The 19262-nt window shown below is 44.7% G+C and overlaps 1 long non-coding RNA gene across 1 annotated transcript in view; it reads right to left on the reverse strand.

Moving 5' to 3' along the window:
• Positions 1-3384: 3384 nt before the first annotated feature.
• The window catches only part of LOC132383367 (uncharacterized), a 29661-nt gene continuing 13783 nt past the window's right edge, over positions 3385-19262 (reverse strand). Inside the window, exons 2-3 of the long non-coding RNA XR_009508645.1 lie at positions 7825-7900; positions 3385-3797 (exon numbers count right to left, since the gene is read on the reverse strand). This is a non-coding gene — a long non-coding RNA (uncharacterized LOC132383367). The remainder of the gene's footprint in view (positions 3798-7824; positions 7901-19262) is intronic.

Raw genomic sequence — 19262 nt, forward strand, 5'->3', positions numbered from 1 at the left:
AGCAGCTGCGAAGAGCTGTATTGGTCTCCGATGTGGCCTGCAGATGCTGGCAGAAAACAGGGGATGGTAAAAATGCAGTTTGGAACCACCAAAATTATCACAGGAAGCTATCTAGTCAAAATCATCCAGAAGGAATTTCAGGAGATATTTTTCACTGAGAAGGTTTTAAGATCTAGAATAAATGTTTTGTCAAGGAGCTGGAGGCAGCTTCAACAGTATTGTTCAAAATGGCGTTGAATGTTTATTTGGAGAATTATTGCAGGGCTGTAGGGAAGAGGTAGAGTAGAGAAGCTGGATTAGTTGAAGAACTCTTTCAAAGATTCAGTACAAGAATGATGTGCCAATTAACCTCCTGTTGAGCTTGTGTTTATGATTTTATGCTCTGGCAAAGTTGGAGCCACACTGTCAATGCAGGTTTGCAGCTTTGCAGCTATGAACCATTTGGTGATGAATGGGTAAAACATATAAATAATCTGTTGCAGCAACATCATAATTCATAGGTGGGAATTAGCATGCAAAGCCTAAACACAATCCCCACTGGTCAGATTACTGTCAAACTCTTTATTAATGTGCTATGTTTAAGATTCTAACTGTGAAAAATTTACTAATTAGTACAACAGAATAGGAATCTCCTTTGGGACTGGTGTCCTTATCTATACTTTGACTATACTTTCTGATTCTACATTCTGACTCAAACTTCCTCTTTACAACTTCTCCCAGCTTATCATAGTCTGCCTGGTACCATAACTGGAGACCACCGGTGTTCTTGTGCAAAGCAAGGTCATTCATTTCCCCCATCAGGAAGGCTGCAGTGCTCTCCACTTTCTTCTAGACAACAGACCTAACAACACCCTCCTCTGTCCTCAATCTCAGCAATTTTTCTTTCATCTCCTCTGTCTTACCCCAAACCCCAGGTGTAGCCATGGGCACCCATATGGGCTCCAACTATGCCATTTTCGTTGCCTGTGTGGAACAGTTCCAACACTACATGGGAACATGCTTGAACTCTTTCTGCACTACATCAACAACTGCATTGGTGCTGGTTCCTGCACCCACACTGAGCTAGTAAATTTTATCAACTTTGGCTCCAACTTCCACCCTGCACTAAAATTAACTTGGTCCAGCTCAGATTCCTCTCACCTTTCTAGATCTCTCTCTTCATCTTAGAGATAAGTATCCAGTGATATCTTTTATAAATCCACTCACCATACAAACCTCTTCCCACTCTGTCACTTTTAAAACTGCTGTTCCCTTTTCTCAGTTCTTGCGCTCAGCCACATCTGCTCTCAGGATGAGGCTTTCCAATTTAGAACATATGAGATAACTTCCTTCAAAATACTGGATTTCCCTTCCTCTGCCATTGATGCAGACCTCATCTATATCTCCTCTGTTTCCCAGTTATCTGACCTCACACCATCTTCTCACTGCCTTAACAGGGATAGAGTTCAACACGGGTCCTGATGAAGGGTCTCGGCCCGAAACGTCGACAGTGCTTCTCCCTATAGATGGTGCCTGGCCTGCCGTGTTCCACCAGCATTTTGTGTGTGTTGTAGGAATAGAGTTCCTCTTGTCCTTACCTACCACCCTGTGAGCTCTCGCTTCCAACGTTTCATTCTCCATAGCTTCCACCACTTTCAATGGGGTCACATCTACCAAGCATATCTTCTAACGCTCCCCCGCCCCACAAGGATCGTTCTCTATTTGAATCCCTTGCCCACTCATCTCTCCCCACAGATCTTCCTCCTGGTGCCTATCCCTGCAAGGAGGATACTTGCCCCTTCACTTCCTCAGCACCTTTCAAGGCACTTGCTTGGCCATTAGACACTGCACTGTCTTTAGAAGGAACAGTTTTTAAATAGCACCAGATGCATGCATTTGTGTTAAAAAGCAGTGATTTTTGTCACTGATAATTAGTGAGAAATGAGCAGTAAGACAATTCAGAACTGTTTCGCTCACTGCGGTTCGGAATGTTCAGACTTGGAGATACCAGAAACAGCTGAGAGTGAAAATGAAACAATTTCGCTACTTCAGCAAGTTAGGAACCATGAAGAATTTGAAGATATCGACAATTATCTTGAATGTTACATGAAAATGCAGTTTTGGAGGATGTAATTATTAAAAGTATTGTATGAAGACAGTCCATTATCAACACTAGAGATCTGCACTGATTTTGTTCATTTACAATCAATCAAAAGAACATGGCAATGTACACTGGATAAATTCTTCCATTGATAACTATTGGGCCAAAATTCTGTATGCTCATCCTGATATGTCCAGATTAATATGAATCTACTGTATATATACTATTGTACAAATGCCTTAGGCATATATATATATCTAAGACTTTTGCACAGCACTGTAGTAATTTTATGTATTGCACTGCATTGCTAGCACAAAAAAAAAATTTCACGACACATATGAGTGATGATAAACCTGATTCTGATGTGGGTCTCTATTGTGGACTGAGAGTGGGAAGGGGGCAGGGAGAGGGGAATCATGGTTGGGAAAAGGGGACGGGAGCAGAAGCAGCAGAGAAACATTCTGTGAGGATCAATAAACTAATTGTTTGGAATCAAATGACCTTGCCTGGTATTTCAGGGCTGGGTGTGTCTGTACCCGCACTGACACCCTCCTCTGGCACTCCTTTTCTGCTATCCGTCTAACACTCCTCCCATGGCACTCCACCCTCACTATTCCCAACATCCTTTGCTCCCACCAGATTTACAGACCCGTTCTCCGCTGCATGTTGAGAAATACAGTACTATGTAAAAGTTTTAGGCAACCTAGCAATATGGATGTGCCTAAGACTTTTGTACTGTGCTGTATATATAGTATAAAATATATATATGTATTATTTATTTATGGTTATAAATATGCATAAATAAGTCCTTATTTATAAAATAAAATAAACACTTTTATTTTTATTAAATTGTATTTAGAGATGTAGCGCAGTAACAAAGTCTTCCAGTTCCAGCCCAGTGAGCCCATGTTACTTGTGTGTGTTGCTCATGCATTGAGATAACACACATTATAAAAAACTGTACAAGGAACGAGGAGAGATGACCAGATGGTTGGTTAAAGGTGGTACTGGACTTCAAAGAAGGTCTTAAAATAAATAAGGGAGGCAGAGATGAAAGTGACCTGAAGGAGCAATTACTGACTTGCTGCCAGCAGTGATGTGAAACCAAAGGGAATTCTGGAGATGCCAGAGTTCGAAGAATAAAGAGGTCTGTGAAGTAGGTTTGGAATGACTGGTACACTGGCAAAATTACAGATTCAGGGAGAAGAGAGGTCAGTAAAGAAGTAACTTTAAATAACGAGTTGCTTGCCGGATTGTATTGATTTCTTTATTGTCAATATTGGTTCATTTTACCTTCTGACGTTGAGCACTTTGAGTTTGAGCATTTCGAGGACAATGAGCCATTGCAGGTTTGCAAGTGTAATCACACCTTGGACAAGGACAAGTTTTGGGCAGTGAAACTCCTGATGAGCTGCATTCTCCGAGGAGAAGATTAAAAGGAATCTTCAAAATCAGGAAGGGCTTTGATGGGATAAATAAGGAGGCATTGGTTCAGTTGTGAGAATGGTCAAAACCAAAGCATACCAATACATTCAATGGCCAGTTAATTAAATACCTCCACTACCTAATAAAGCAGCCACTCAGTGTATCTTTGTGGTCTTCTGCTGATGTAGCCCATCCACTTCAAGGTGCGACATGTTGTGCAGTCAGAGATGCTTTTTTGCAGACCACTGTTGTAACTTGTGGTTATTTGAGTTACCGTCACCTTCCGATCAGTCTGAAACCACATAACCATATAACAATTACAGCAAGGAAATAGGCCATCTCAGCCCGTCTAGTCCGCGCTGAACGCTTACTCTCACCTAGTCCCACTGACCTGCACTCAGCCCATAACCCTCCATTCCTTTCCTGTCCATTTACCTATCCAATTTTACTTTAAATGACAATACCGAACCTGCCTCTACCACTTCTACTGGAAGCTCGTTCCACACAGCTACCACTCTCTGAGTAAAGAAATTGCCCCTCGTGTTACCCTTAAACTTTTGCCCCCTAACTCTCAACTCAGTCTGGCCATTCTCCTCTGTCCTCTCTCGTTAACAAGGTGTTCTCTCCCACAGAACTGCTATTCTCAGGATGTTTTTTTTAAATTCTCCCAACATTCTTCATAAAGTCTGGAGGCTGGTGTGCGTGATAACCCCAGGAGATCAGCAATGTCTGAGACACTCAAACCGCCCCACCTGGATCCAACAATCATTTCACAGACAAAGTCACTTAGATCACATTTCTTCCCCCATTCTGATGTTTGGTCTGAGCAACAAGTGAACATCCATGTCTGCAAGCCTTTATATATTGAGCTGTTGCCACATGATTGGCTGATTAGATATTTGCTTTAATGAACAGGTCTATTGATGTAAAGTGGCCAGCTCGAAAAAGAACCACAGACAGTTTAAGAAAAATTATTTCTTATATATCTAGTATAATCTGGAATGTATTGACTAAAAGAATGAAGGAACAAGATTCAAAAATAATTTGAGAAGGAAATAAATACTTAAAAGAAAATGTCTTAACAGATGTAGTGGAAGAGAAGTTAGATGGAAAAGCAGCTAATAAGAGCTGGCATGTTAGCAGAAAGCCAGCATGGGTTCAGAAAGGGGAAATGATGTTTTACTAATATGTTGGAGTTCTATGAAGAGGCAACTCAAATTTTTGGTAACAATAGCACAATTGATATCATTTACTTGGACTTTCAGAAGGCTTTTAACAATGTACTCCACAAGAGGTTAATAATCAAATTACAGAGGTAGGTGTTGAAGGTAAGGAGTGCGAATGAGTGCAGAATTGGTTGAAAAACAGAAAACAATGAGTTATGGTGAGAGGATCATTTTCACATCTAGATGTTAAAAGTGGGGTTCTGCAGGGATCAGTATTGGGGTCACTGCTGTTTTTAATTTACATTAATGATTTGGATAAGCACATAACAAATAAACTAGTAAAGTTTGCAGATGACACAAATTAGGGGGATGGGCTGATAACATTCAGGCAGCAGAATCAATACAGTTAGATTTAAACAAAATCCAGATGCAGGGAAATAAGTGGCAAATAACATTTACCTACATTAAATTTCAAGTATTATATAGGAAGTAGAAATATTAGATATAAGTATACAACGGGGGTCTTGAGTTAGAAAGTGCACTGAATGAGAGGGATTCAGGCATCCCAGTAGACTCATCACTATCAACGCCTGGACAACGCACATAAGCCATTAGGAAGGCTAACAGAAATGGGCTATATAATGCACTCAGTGGAGTTCAAGTCTGGAGATGTTCTCCTTAAGCTGTATAACGCACTTGTGAGACCACACGTTGAGTACTGTGTACAATTACGATCTCCATATTCTGTAAGGGATGTGAAGGCACTGGAGGGAGTCCAGAGAAAGGTGACGAGACTCATCCCAGGTCTGCAGGGGATGAGCTATGAAGAAAGAATGAAGGAATTAAATCTTTATTAGCCTAAGTAGACATAGAATGAGAGCAGACATGTTAGAAGTGTTCAAAATCATTAAGGGTATAAGTAAGGTGGATGCCGACTGGTACTTCAGAATTAATCCATCAAGGACAGGGAGCCCAAGGTGGAGACTGGTTAAGGAGAGATTTCAGATTAACATCAGGAAGCATTTCTTTACACAGAGAGTTGTGAACAAATAGAACAAACTACCTAGTCATGTAGTTGAGAGTAGTACCTTGGAGACTTTCAAATCTAAACTCGATAGTTATTTCAACACACTTATCTGAATGGGAATTTGGCCAGCATTGTTGGGCCGAATGGCCTGCCCTTGTCAAAATTTTCTAATGTTCTAACTTATTATCTAATTCCCTCATCTGCAATTGCTCTGAGTAAGTTATTGACTAAAGTATAGGGAGTCAGATCAAAGTTCAAAGTAAAATTATTATCAATGTACAAATATTTCACCATATACAACCCCAAGGTTCAGTTTTTTTTTATGGGTAATCACAGAAAGTACAATAACCAATGTGCAAAAGACAACAAACTGTGCAAATACAAAGGAAAAAATAATAAAAAATAAATGAGCTATAAATATGGTGAACATGAGATGAGGAGTCCTTGAAAGCAAGTCCATAGGTTGTGGGAACAGTTCATTGAGGGGGCAAGCAAAGTTGAGTGAAGTTATCTCCTTTGGTTCAAAAGCCTGATGACTGAGGGGTAATCACTGTTTTGGAACATGGTGGTGTAGGTCCTGAGGTTCCTGCACCTTCTTCATGATGGCCACAGCAAGAAGAAAGCATGTCCTGGGTGATGGGGTCTCTGATGATAGGTACTATTTTCCTGTGACAACATACGGTGTAGTGATCTATTTATGGTATCATAGGGTGGTACAATGGAGGAGGCTATACTATCTGTCAACTAACAAGCCAATCTTTCCATTTCTCTTTTTCACGTGCTATAAAAATGTTTTCTTTTTGTATTTATCTATCGTCTACTGTCAGATTAATGAACCAAGTTTCAAACACTCAACCTTGGGAGAAAAATTTGAACAACCGTGCCTTTCAAGAAACCAATTAAAGATCCTTCATTGGGGAAAGAGAAGGGTATTCTGGAAAACAGACAATATTTGACCAATATAGTCAAATAGATTATTTGGCTGTTTGCTTCATTGTTTTTTTCTGGGATATTTCAATGCTTGTTGGCCTGGATAACATAAGTTATTGCATCTGAGAGTATTCAGCATATGAGCAAAACTGGGCATTCGTTGGGTTGTTAAATGTAGTCTGTTATAGACAATACTGAGAACATATACTCAGCTCCCATGGTCACCCAAAAGAAGCATCTAGAATGTGTTGAGTGATTGATTAATTATCAACGACCCATTCAAACCTGAACCTTCTTATTGATACCAGCCAGTAAATCTCACCCCCCTCCCCCAGTAATTGAACCTGAATCATAACTGAATGTTATCTGGACATTTACTTTAAAACTTACACATTCTTAGAAAACATGGTTGAGTTCCTACTAATGTGCTGACTGTGTATCAAATAGTTATGCTCTGCCACCGAGATATTTAGTGTCCATTCTGCTGATTAGAATAGCCTCCTTCATACGACTCCACAGAGAAATCATTTTTTCTGTCATAACAATGTAAAGACTTATTGGCTCTATTATGGGGGACAATAAAGATTCTGTGGCACAAGTAAATGAGATCCCATCTGGAACACCAAAGGAAAGATGGACATGAAATGGATCAGAAATGAGCAGAAATGTTTAGCAAGGTCAGGCAGCATCTGTCAAGATGTAGGAAAGACAACATTTCAAATCAATCACCATTTTGTCAGAACCGGGAGGTTAGAGACAGCTAGTAATTGGTTTATAGTAGTCACACGTACTGAGTTGAAGTGAGAATATTTGTTTTGCATACCTGGTCATTCCAAACATAGAGATAATACAAAAGGAAAAGCAAGAACACAATGCAGAATGTTGTGCTGATTTAGATTTAAATGAGTAGAATGATTACAACAGAAATGAAGGACTGATCTGTTTTCAAAGGGTCACGAACTTTAAGATGCAGTGAAAGAAGAGGCAAGACGAGGCAGAGTAGCAGTCAGTGTGATGCTCTTACAGCCCAGGGCACCAAAGTCCACTGTTCGATTCCCGTGCTGTCCGTGAGGAGTTTGTATGTTCTCCCCGTGAATCTGTGGGCTTCCTCCGGGTGCTCCGATTTCCTCCCTCCCTCCAAAGAGGTCAACTGACAACGACCAATTAACCTACTTAATTTGTCATTGTAAACTGACCTGTGATTAGGCTAGTGATAAATAGGTGGGTTGCTGGGCAGCACGGCTCACTGAGCTGGAAGACCATCCTGTATCTCTAAATAAAAGAACAAAGATGACATTTAAAAGTAGCAGATTAAACCAGTGAATCCATTGCACCTGCTCCACTATTTAATGCAGCACTTCCCAGCGCACCACATCACTTGATGTTTCCAAATTTCCAAAATTTGCATATTTTTAATATAGAAAAATTTCTGTACAGAGTAAGCGAGCCCTCAAAGGTGGAGCTCACTGCTTTCTGAGAAGAATTTCTTCTCATCTCAGACATGCAATACAGCAGAAAGCAGCGAATATTAGGTAATGAATAAAGGAGACAGGCAGCATTTTGCAGAAGTTCACTGACTCCTGGAGTAAGGAATAATGTCTTTTGAAGAAGCATTAAGTAATCCAGGATATATTTCAAGGATTTTCAGGGATAATCCAGGGGTTTTGAAGAACAATATTTATCTCTGCAGAAGCTTCACTAAAAGAGATAATGAGATTATTCATTGCATCCTTTTTCTCTTGTGATTTGCTGTGAATAAATTAGTTTACATGTTTCCAACACGAAGAAAGCTTCTGTCCCATTGGCCTTCATAAATCAAAGTATTGAGTACAGGAGATGGGATGTTATACTGAACTTGTATAAGACATTGGTGAGGCCTGATTTAGAGTGTTGTGTGCAGTTTTGGTCACCTACCTACAGGAAAGATGGAAGTAAGCTTGAAAGAGTGCAGAGAAAATTTCCAAGGATGATGCTGGGTCTGGAGAACCTGAATTACAAGGAAAGAATAGGTTAGGAATTTATTCCTTGGAGCGCAGAAGATTGAGAGGAGACTTGATAGGGGCATACAAAATAATGAAGGGTAGAGATTTGATAAATGCAAGCAGGCTTTTTCCACTGATTTTCCACTTTTTCAAAGTTTGAGAGAAGTTTGGATAGGTACATGGATAGAAGGGGTATGGAGGGCTATGGTCCCAGTGCAAGTCGATGGAGCAAGACAGTTTAAATGGTTTGGCACGGACTTGATGGACAAATGGGCCTGTTTCTGTGCTGTGTTTTTCTATGACTCTATGAATCTAATTCAGTGAAGTCATTTGGGCCATCCAGATATTGAATCATGTGAAATATTGAACTGATAACGATATAAGGGAGCAACAATCTCTTTGTCCCACAATGCTTTAAAGACCTAATTAAACAAAACACTCTGTCTACACAAGTCCATGACTCCACCTGGGAAATTTTTCAATTTGCTTTTGAGATGAGGAAATTAGAAAAAATACTGCAGCTTTCTCACTGTGTGTACTACACCCCAGATGTACAGTTCCACTTTAGACAATAAAGAAAATGACTGTCCTATTGGCAATGATTTTGACTTGATCAGAATTGGATGAAAAATAGCCAAGCACGAAGGCAGCAGTGGTGATGCAGTCAGTGAAACATGTCCAGCAGACTGGACACACTTGGGCATTAGTGAGAACTAAACACCGAATCAATATACTGAGCAGAACAATCAATGGTAATCAATTTTCAGCCAGAACAGTTCTCCCCAACGTCAGAAACATATGATGGGATTGTAGGCAAGTAGGCCATTCTTTGACTTCAGAATCAGGTTTCATATCACTGGCAATTTGCAAAATTTGTTGTTTTGCAGGAACAGTATATTGCAATACATAATAACAAAAACTTAATTACAGTAAGAATATATTTATTAAAAAGCTGTTAAATACATTGTGCAAAAAAAAGTGAGGTAGTGCTCATGGGTTCAATGTCCATCAGGAATCAGATGGCAGAGGGGAAGAAGCTGGTCCTGAGTCATTGAGTGTGTGTCTTCAGGCTTCTCTACCCCCTCCCTGATGGTGGCAATGAGAACAAGGGTGATATGATGGACGCACACTCCTTGAAGATGTCCTGGATGCTGGGGAGCCTGGTCACCATGACGGAGCTGACTGAGTTCACAACTTTTTGCAGCTTATTTCAATCCTGTGCAGTGACTGCCCCCCCCCCCCTCCGCTACCTCCGTACCAAACATGGTACAGCCAGTTAGAATGCTCTCCACAGTACACCTGTAGAAATTTGTGAGCATCTTTGGTGACGTACAAAATCTCCTCAATCTCCTAATGAAATATAGCCACTAGTAACTGCATCAATATGTTGGGATAGATCCTCAGAGATATTGACACACAGTAGTTGCTAAGAGAGCACTTACTAAGTTACTAGTCACTAGACACTAGAACTACAGCACAGTACAGGCCCTTTAGCCCTCCATATTGTGCAGACCCATATATTCCTTTTAAAAAAAAGTCCTAAACCCACACTACCCCGTAACCCTCTATTTTTCCTTCATCTATGTGCCTGTCCAAGAGGCTCTTAAATACCCCTAATGTTTTAGCCTCCACCACCATCCCTGGTAAGTCATTCCAGGCACTCACAACCCTTTGTGTAAAAAAACTTACCCCTGATGTCTCCCCTAAACTTCCCTCCCTTAATTTTGTACATATGCCCTCTGGTGTTTGCTATTGGTGCCCTGGGAAACAGGTACTGACTATCCACCCTATCTATGCCTCTCATAATCTTGTAGACCTCTATCAAGTCCCCCCTCATCCAAAGAGAAAAGTCACAGCTCTGCTAACCTCACATCATAAGACTTGTTTTCCAATCCAGGCAACATCCTGGTAAATCTCCTCTGCACCTTCACCATAGCATCCACATCCTTCCTGTAATGAGGTGACCAGAACTGAACACAATACTCTAAATAAAAACACAAAATGCTGGCAGAACTCAGCAGGCCAAACAGCATCTATGGGTCCTCCAGCAGTGGCGGGATCTCCCTGTGGCCACACACTTCAATTCCACAGACCACTCCCACTCCGATGTCTGTCCATGGCCTCCTCTACCGTCAAAATGAGGCCACACGCAGGTCGATGGAGCAATACCTTATCTCCCGCCTAGGTATCCTCCTACCTGCCGGCATGAACATTCAACTCACAGACCTCCGTTGATACCCCTGCCCTCCCCTTAGCCATCCCTATCTATAATTTTAGTCTGGTTCTCTTTCTCTCTCTTTATCCCCCCTCACTATAATTTCCCCCCAGCCCTACCTTTCTTTCTCTTTTATTTCCCATAATTCTCCACCTTCCCCCTAGCCCATTTCCCTTCAGCCTATCACCTCCCAGCTCTCTACTTCATCTCTCCCCCCACTTCTTATCCCCCCTCGACCATCCCATATTACTTCACTCCTGATGAAGGGTTTCAACCCGAAACGTCGTCACTACCTCCTCCCATAGATGCTGTCTGGCCTGCTGAGTTCTGCCAGCATTTTGTGTTTTTATTTATTTCCAGCATCTGCAGATTCACTCGTGTTGCCTTTGACAATACTCTAAATGTGGTCTCACCAGAGATTTGTAGAGTTGCAACGTAAAGCACTGTAGTCTTGCTTTTTAATTTGATTCAGTGGGCTCTGACCACAGGACATACATACCAACAGCAGAATCACTTGGTTGAACTTAAAATTAACTTAACGTAATTAAAGTAAATGGAGCAGTGAAATAACTTGACGCTGCGAAGAAGGCCCAGCAGCGGATGTACTTCCTGCGGCTCTTGAGGAAATATGGTCTGCCTCAGGAATTGCTGCTGCAGTTCTACACTGCAGTCATTGAGTCCGTCCTGTGCACCTCCATCACTGTGTGGTTTGGAGCCGCCACCAAGCAGGATAGAACCAGACTACAACGCACAGTGAGGACTGCCGAGCGCATCATTGGAGCCTCCCTGCCCTCTATTGTGGACCTGTACTCTTCCAGTTTGAAGAAGAGGGCGGGGAACATCATAAAGGACTCCTTCCATCCTGCGCACGGACTGTTTGAACTGCTTCCGTCTGGTAGGCGCTTCAGATCCCTCCAGACTAAGACTAATAGGCACTGGAGAAGTTTTTTCCCTACTGCGGTCACTTTGCTGAACAGTTAACTGCCGGTTAACTGTTGGCTAACTATTACTTGGATTGCACTACTTGTATGTATAATCTATATTTTCATTCATATTTATCATTATTATTGTTATGAGCAGAGAGACAACATCTGCTGGAAGTAAATTCCTTGTATGTGCACAGGTACTTGGCGATTAAAGTCTGATTCTGATTCTAATAATACTCTGGATTCTTGTAACATTGTGTGTTGGAGTTTCCTGGCACAATATCATAAACACCCCAAGTTAGGGAAATCAGCAGAACCCCTGGCCTAAGTATGGTCAAGGTTATATGGGGCCACTTCAACTAATGGATTAGTTTCCTCAAGCAAAAGCTCTACCCACTGACTCCACCACCACTTTATTATCTCCCATCAGTTTACAGCCTGGCATCACTTTAAGGAGATACAATCAATCTATGTATATATGCTATCCTGTATATTTATATCTATTGTGTGCCTTTTAAATTGTTATTGTGTTCTTTACCTTTGTGGTTTTTTCTGCTGCTTCAGCGGAGCCAGAGTAAGTGTTATTTCAAAGCAACACATTTAAAATGCTGGAGAGACTCAGCAGGCCAGGCAGCATCCATGGAAAAGAGTGAATTGTCGATGTTTTGGGCCGAGACTCTTCATCAGGACTGAAAAAAAAGATGACAAGTCAGAGCAAGAAGGTGGGGAGGGCAGGAAGAAGCACAAGGTGGTAGGTGATAGGTGAAACCAGAGGAGTGATGGGGTGAAGTAAAGAGCTAGGAAGTTGATTAGTAGAAGAGATAAAGGGCTGGAGTGTCATGATCCCTGCGGGCCTCTGCACCTGTACTTGTTCATTGTTGTCTTATTTAGAGTTGTTAAACCCTTGTGCTTTCTGTTTAATCTTGTCAAATATATTTTGACTGGCACGGGTTTTCTGCGTTCCATGATTATTTAAAGTGAACTCCCAATTAGCACTTATTGCAGGTTCCTTGTTTCGAGAATGATTTGTCTCCTGGTAGCTCCATTGAGCTACCAATGTACTGTTGAATAAACTTTAGTTTCTGTCTCTGCATGTCGTTCCTCTGCAGATGAGCTCAGTCCTGTCAGTGCACACTGTGACATTCTCCTGCTCTTCTCCTCCTCTCTCCTTTTCTACTTTTTCAATTTCTCACCCATTCTCATTTTTAAAGATTAAAAATTAGTTTTATTTGCCACATATACATCGAAACATGCAATATTTACATCAACAACAAACACAGTCTGAGGACGTGTGGGAAGCTGCCTGCGAGAGTCACCGCGCTTCCGATGCCAACATAGCATGACTACAGCTTACGAACTCTTTCTAATCTGTACATCTTTAGAATGTAGGAGGAAACTGGAGCACCTGGAGAAAGCTCACTTGGTCACGGAGAGAACTTACAAACTCCTTACAGACAGTGGTGGGAATTGAACTCTTATTTTAAAGTGGGCATTGTAAAGCATTGCACTAACTGCTACACTGCTGTGTTGCCCACTCCTACTCCAATACCTGCTTTGACTCCTACTCTCACCTCTCCAACTCACTCCTCTCTTCTCCCTTTTCCATTCATTACCTTCAGAAATTGATGTTCTGTAAGTCAACAAAGATGAACAAAATGTAATGCACTAAACCACAAAAATTTCTCAACGTGATACCAACAAGAATTCTTTTTTGAATAACACAGCCCTGGTAGCGATTAGCACATTGCTGTTAAAACTTGGAGCAACGGAGTTTGGAGTTCAATCCTGGCTTCCTCTGTAAGGAGTCTGTACCTCCTCCCCGGGGAACGCATGTGTTTCCTCCGGGTGCTCAGGTTTCCTCCCACAGTCCAAAGACTACCAGTTAATCGGTTTATAGGTCATTGTAAATTGGCCTGTGATTAGGCTAGGATTAATCAGGAGCTGCTGGGGATTGCTGGTTATCACAGCTTAAGGGCCAAAAGTCTCTATTCTGCACTGTATTGCTAAATAGATAGATAGATAGATAGATAGATAGATAGATAGATAGATAGCTTTGTTTGACTAAAGGTGAGGGTGATAGAATTAAATTCAGGCCTGGGTTCTCCCCTCCTCCCCAAGACCTTGTGCAGTTACAGATAGGTTCACCCATGTTCACCTGGTGATATTAGAGATGTATGCATATGACGCTCCAGCATTTGACAAATTTAGTTCTACTGTATGCACTAGCATTTCCAAACACATTCCCTCCTAAGCCAGCCAAATCCTCTGGCTAAATTGGGCTGAGATTGCAATTACCCACGTGCAGAACCATTGGCTTTGTTTTCAGTTTGGAACATTGGACTGGAGTTTAACAGATTGCAAAAGCAACCTCACATTTACCCAGTACAGTTCCAATGGAAAGCTTCAGTGTGGGGCTATTTTATTGCACCAACTAATAATACTAATGTGCTGTCACATCCACAGCAAGTGTGATCATTTTAAGAGACTCTAAGCCTATCCTGAAGATATTTTCCATTACTCCTATCATTAAAGTTATAACATGAGCATTTGCATTGAGATTTGTTTAATCTTCATATAGCTTTTTGCATTTCTAAACTAAGAGTATCTGTATTATTTGATTATCAGGCTAAATATTGATTGCTTTATCCAATTAGAGAAGCTATAGTTGTTTATCCTTAGGATTTTCTCTAGAAATTCCTTCTTCCCTTTCTGTTCTCTTTCAATATCTGACCCATTCTCACACTTCTTTTCTTTTTTTAAGATTAAAGATTAGTCTTATTTGCCACGTCATCAAAACATATAGCGAAATGTGTTGTTTTCAACAACAACCAGTACAATCCAAGGATATGCTTGGGTGGCAGCCCACAATTGTTGCCATGATGCCAGCACCAATGTAGCATGCCCACAACCTACTAACCCATGTGTCTTTAGATTGTGGGAGGGAACTGGAGCACCCAGTTGAAACCCAGGCAGTCACGGAAAGAATGTACAAACTCCTTACAGACAGTGGGAGGGATTGGAACCTTGATCTCTGGTGATGTAAAGTGTTATGCAAACGGCTACACTACCGTACCTCAGAAGCTTGGTGAGCTTTGTTGGAAACTTGCCCACATAGTTCCACAACCAGGAGAAAAGCTGCACACCCAACCCGGTCTTTAGCTAATGACTCCCAAAGCCAAGCCTTCCTCTCTCCCAGTGAGCAAGACTCCATCTTTTCAGGGAAAGACATCCTATAAATGCAAAATATCCTCATGACTAGGAAGAGAGCATTGGACCAGTGCCCTTTCAGCACCTTCCACACCTTATCAATCATATCCCTCCATCTCTTTGCCTGAAAAAGGTATCAGTTCCTTAATTCTAATCTGATTCATTGGCCTATTCCAGTCACTTCAATCAGATCTTGAGCATATCTCAAATTATGCAATCTATTTCACTTTCTCAATGCAGTGTGCTGAGTACAATCAAACACAGTATGGAAGGTTTTATGCGTGAATTATGTTGTCCAGTGGGGTGCAGATATGCCTCTATCGAAGGAGGTGAAAGGTTTTGCTTCCCCTCCACTAGTCTGCAAGTCACCCTTGGGCAAAGTGTAGCACCTGCTTTGCCCCCCCCCCCCAAATCAGGGTCAGGTGAAACCATGGGAGCAGGTGGTGGATGGTCGTACGAGCAGCTGGTGCATATCACAAGTGCTGGTTATGTGACCACTGACACCAGGCGGAGAATCTCTGAAGAGTATTGATAACGGCTGGGGTCACCTGTCTTGTAAAGACACGGCCCAGGAGAAGACGATGGCAAACAACTTCCAAAGAACAATCATGGACATGAGATCATGATCGCCCATGTCATACAACACAGCACATGATGAATGTTGTCCAAACACCTATTCCCTTGAGATGTGACTGTTATCTGCTAATTTAACTGCCTTCTGTTTTGTTTGGGGCTGTGGTAAACCAGGTGGCCGTGGATAACACACAAGAGACGGAGAGGTGAAGAACAAATGTGCAGTTTTTTTTATTTTGCTTGTAAGTCATCTACCCAGAATTCCCTCTCCCATGGCGTTCAGTATGTAGCACACAGGGAAACTCGATGGTAACCCATAAGGGTCAAATACACATGACTACATATCAACTTATTTTGATCTTCATTCTTCACACTGGAAGGGCAGGTGTTCAGTGTACATTCCTAGCTCCCACTGAGAGGCTGATAGTGAATCTTATTGAATTACAGAGGCTTTACCATACTATGCAAAAGGCTTAGACACGTACAGCATATGTGCCTAAGACTTTTACACAATGCTGTAGAGATTGCAGACTCTTACATGGCGTGTTGCGAGGGACTTCTAGGATTTTGTTCCAATATCGATGAACTAATGCCATAACCACATGGTGCAAGGTAATTCTGCTGAAAGAACTCAGATGATCAAGCAGCATCTGTAGGAGGAAAGATACTGATGTTTTGGATTGAAACCCTATGGCATTACATAGTTGTCATGGGAGTTAGTGTTTTGATATTTTTGCTGTCAGTTTTTTCTAAGTGGTGGAGAACACAGCTTTATAAAGTGTTGTTGAATAATACTGTGGCAAACATTCGGCCTGTAATCACAAATGAGGAAGTTTGTTTAACTCAACAGCCATTTTCATTGTGATAAACTCAAAAAAACAGACAGGGCGCTACGACCCGGGGAGAGCACCCTCTCAGTCACCTATAGAAGGGGGAAGTTGTCATCACACACCCCGGTTACAGTCGGTGACCCACAAACACACAGGTGAATAACTGTATAGCCCAAACTAGAATGTAACAATAAATGAACTTGAACATCCCACCATAATGCCACAAGAACAATAAACAGCGCTGGGGCGGGCTGTTGACCACTCCACCCTGCTCTCACCTGAGCAGTCACCACAGTGTCCGCAACAAAGTCCAATAGCCCCGGTGGTGGTCAACCCTCCGGCTTTAGGGTTGGGGGCAGTCCGGAGACCCCCAGGGGAGGCACCGTTTGATGAGGCAAGAGGTAGGGCACCCGGAGTATCACTTTCTTCCTCGGCCTCGCTGGTCGGTGCTGGCCAAGGTCCGATACGAGGCCAACCTTCTACCACTCAGGCAACCGCACCCGAGACACCACATCGGGCATGCGGTTGAGCACTTTTCCCTGCCCCTTTCAGTGGCTTCCCAGTTTGGGGGATATTCCCTTCTTCCAAAAGGGGCGGTAGACCACACTGGAACACCACAGTAATGTTCTGTCCCCAACTGCGGGCATCATAAGCCTGTTCTTGGTGGCTGCTGGCTGCCCTTTGTTTCTGCCGATCTGCATCGTGAATGCCCCCTCCCCCCGAGTTGCTGCCTCCCCAGGAATCCCTGGCTTGGGGATGGGCTAACACCAGGTCCACCGGCGTGCACAGCTGGCATACACCTGGTGCCCTCCGGAACTGCTGTCCGGTTCATCCACAATACCAGGGGCAAGTAGCGATGCCAATCGCGCTGGTGGGGGTACGGCAAGCCAGGGTGCGGTTAAACGCTCCGCCAGCCCACCACTTTGCAGGTGAAGGGGGGTGGTCCCGGTTTTCGTGATTCCCAGTCAGCTGCAGACCTCTCCAAACACCTGCGCTCGGAGAGATGCGCCCCCGGTCACTGTGCAGTCCCCCGGTGTTAACGTGGTGTTTTCTACAACCCTCGTCCCGGGCATTCAGGATGGTCCAGGGGCTCCGTCAGCTGCCGCCCCCGGTCACTGTGCAGTCCCCCGGTGTTAACGTGGTGTTTTCTACAACCCTCGTCCCGGGCATTCAGGATGGTCCAGGGGCTCCGTCAGCTGCCGCCCCCGGTCACTGTGCAGTCCCCCGGTGTTAACGTGGCGTTGGACAAGCCCTCGTCCCGGGCATTCAGGATGGTCCAGGGGCTCCGTCAGCTGCCGCCCCCGGTCACTGTGCAGTCCCCCGGTGTTAACGTGGTGTTTTCTACAACCCTCGTCCCGGGCCGTGAGGATGGTCCAGGGGCTCCGTCAGCTGCCGCCCCCGGTCACTGTGCAGTCCCCCGGTGTTAACGTGGTGTTTTCTACAACCCTCGTCCCGGGCCGTGAGGATGGTCCAGGGGCTCCGTCAGCTCCCGCCCCCGGTCACTGTGCAGTCCCCCGGTGTTAACGTGGCGTTGGACAAGCCCTCGTCCCGGGCCGTGAGGATGGTCCAGGGGCTCCGTCAGCTGCCGCCCCCGGTCACTGTGCAGTCCCCCGGTGTTAACCTGGTGTTGGACAAGCCCTCGTCCCGGGCCGTGAGGATGGTCCAGGGGCTCCGTCAGCTGCCGCCCCCGGTCACTGTGCAGTCCCCCGGCGTTAACGTGGTGTTTTCTACAACCCTCGTCCCGGGCATTCAGGATGGTCCAGGGGCTCCGTCAGCTCCCGCCCCCGGTCACTGTGCAGTCCCCCGGTGTTAACGTGGTGTTTTCTACAACCCTCGTCCCGGGCATTCAGGATGGTCCAGGGGCTCCTTCAGCTGCCGCCCCCGGTCACTGTGCAGTCCCCCGGTGTTAACGTGGTGTTGGACAAGCCCTCGTCCCGGGCATTCAGGATGGTCCAGGGGCTCCTTCAGCTGCCGCCCCCGGTCACTGTGCAGTCCCCCGGTGTTAACGTGGTGTTTTCTACAACCCTCGTCCCGGGCCGTGAGGATGGTCCAGGGGCTCCGTCAGCTGCCGCCCCCGGTCACTGTGCAGTCCCCCGGTGTTAACGTGGTGTTTTCTACAACCCTCGTCCCGGGCCGTGAGGATGGTCCAGGGGCTCCGTCAGCTCCCGCCCCCGGTCACTGTGCAGTCCCCCGGTGTTAACGTGGCGTTGGACAAGCCCTCGTCCCGGGCCGTGAGGATGGTCCAGGGGCTCCGTCAGCTGCCGCCCCCGGTCACTGTGCAGTCCCCCGGTGTTAACCTGGTGTTGGACAAGCCCTCGTCCCGGGCCGTGAGGATGATCCAGGGGCTCCGTCAGCTGCCGCCCCCGGTCACTGTGCAGTCCCCCGGCGTTAACGTGGTGTTTTCTACAACCCTCGTCCCGGGCATTCAGGATGGTCCAGGGGCTCCGTCAGCTCCCGCCCCCGGTCACTGTGCAGTCCCCCGGTGTTAACGTGGTGTTTTCTACAACCCTCGTCCCGGGCATTCAGGATGGTCCAGGGGCTCCGTCAGCTGCCGCCCCCGGTCACTGTGCAGTCCCCCGGTGTTAACGTGGTGTTTTCTACAACCCTCGTCCCGGGCATTCAGGATGGTCCAGGGGCTCCGTCAGCTCCCGCCCCCGGTCACTGTGCAGTCCCCCGGTGTTAACGTGGCGTTGGACAAGCCCTCGTCCCGGGCCGTGAGGATGGTCCAGGGGCTCCGTCAGCTGCCGCCCCCGGTCCTAATGCAAGCCCTCAGCACCCGGGCGGCCTCGCTAGAGGGTGCTACCGATGCGGTTACTGGTGACAGGGGCACGGTGCGCTCACTGGGGTGACCAGTGGTGCTTGTTGCCACGTCTGCCTAATCCCCTTCCTGGAACTGCCCCG

This window comes from Hypanus sabinus, chromosome 30 (genome assembly GCF_030144855.1).
Source record: "Hypanus sabinus isolate sHypSab1 chromosome 30, sHypSab1.hap1, whole genome shotgun sequence".
Classification (NCBI taxonomy): Eukaryota; Metazoa; Chordata; class Chondrichthyes; order Myliobatiformes; family Dasyatidae; genus Hypanus; species Hypanus sabinus.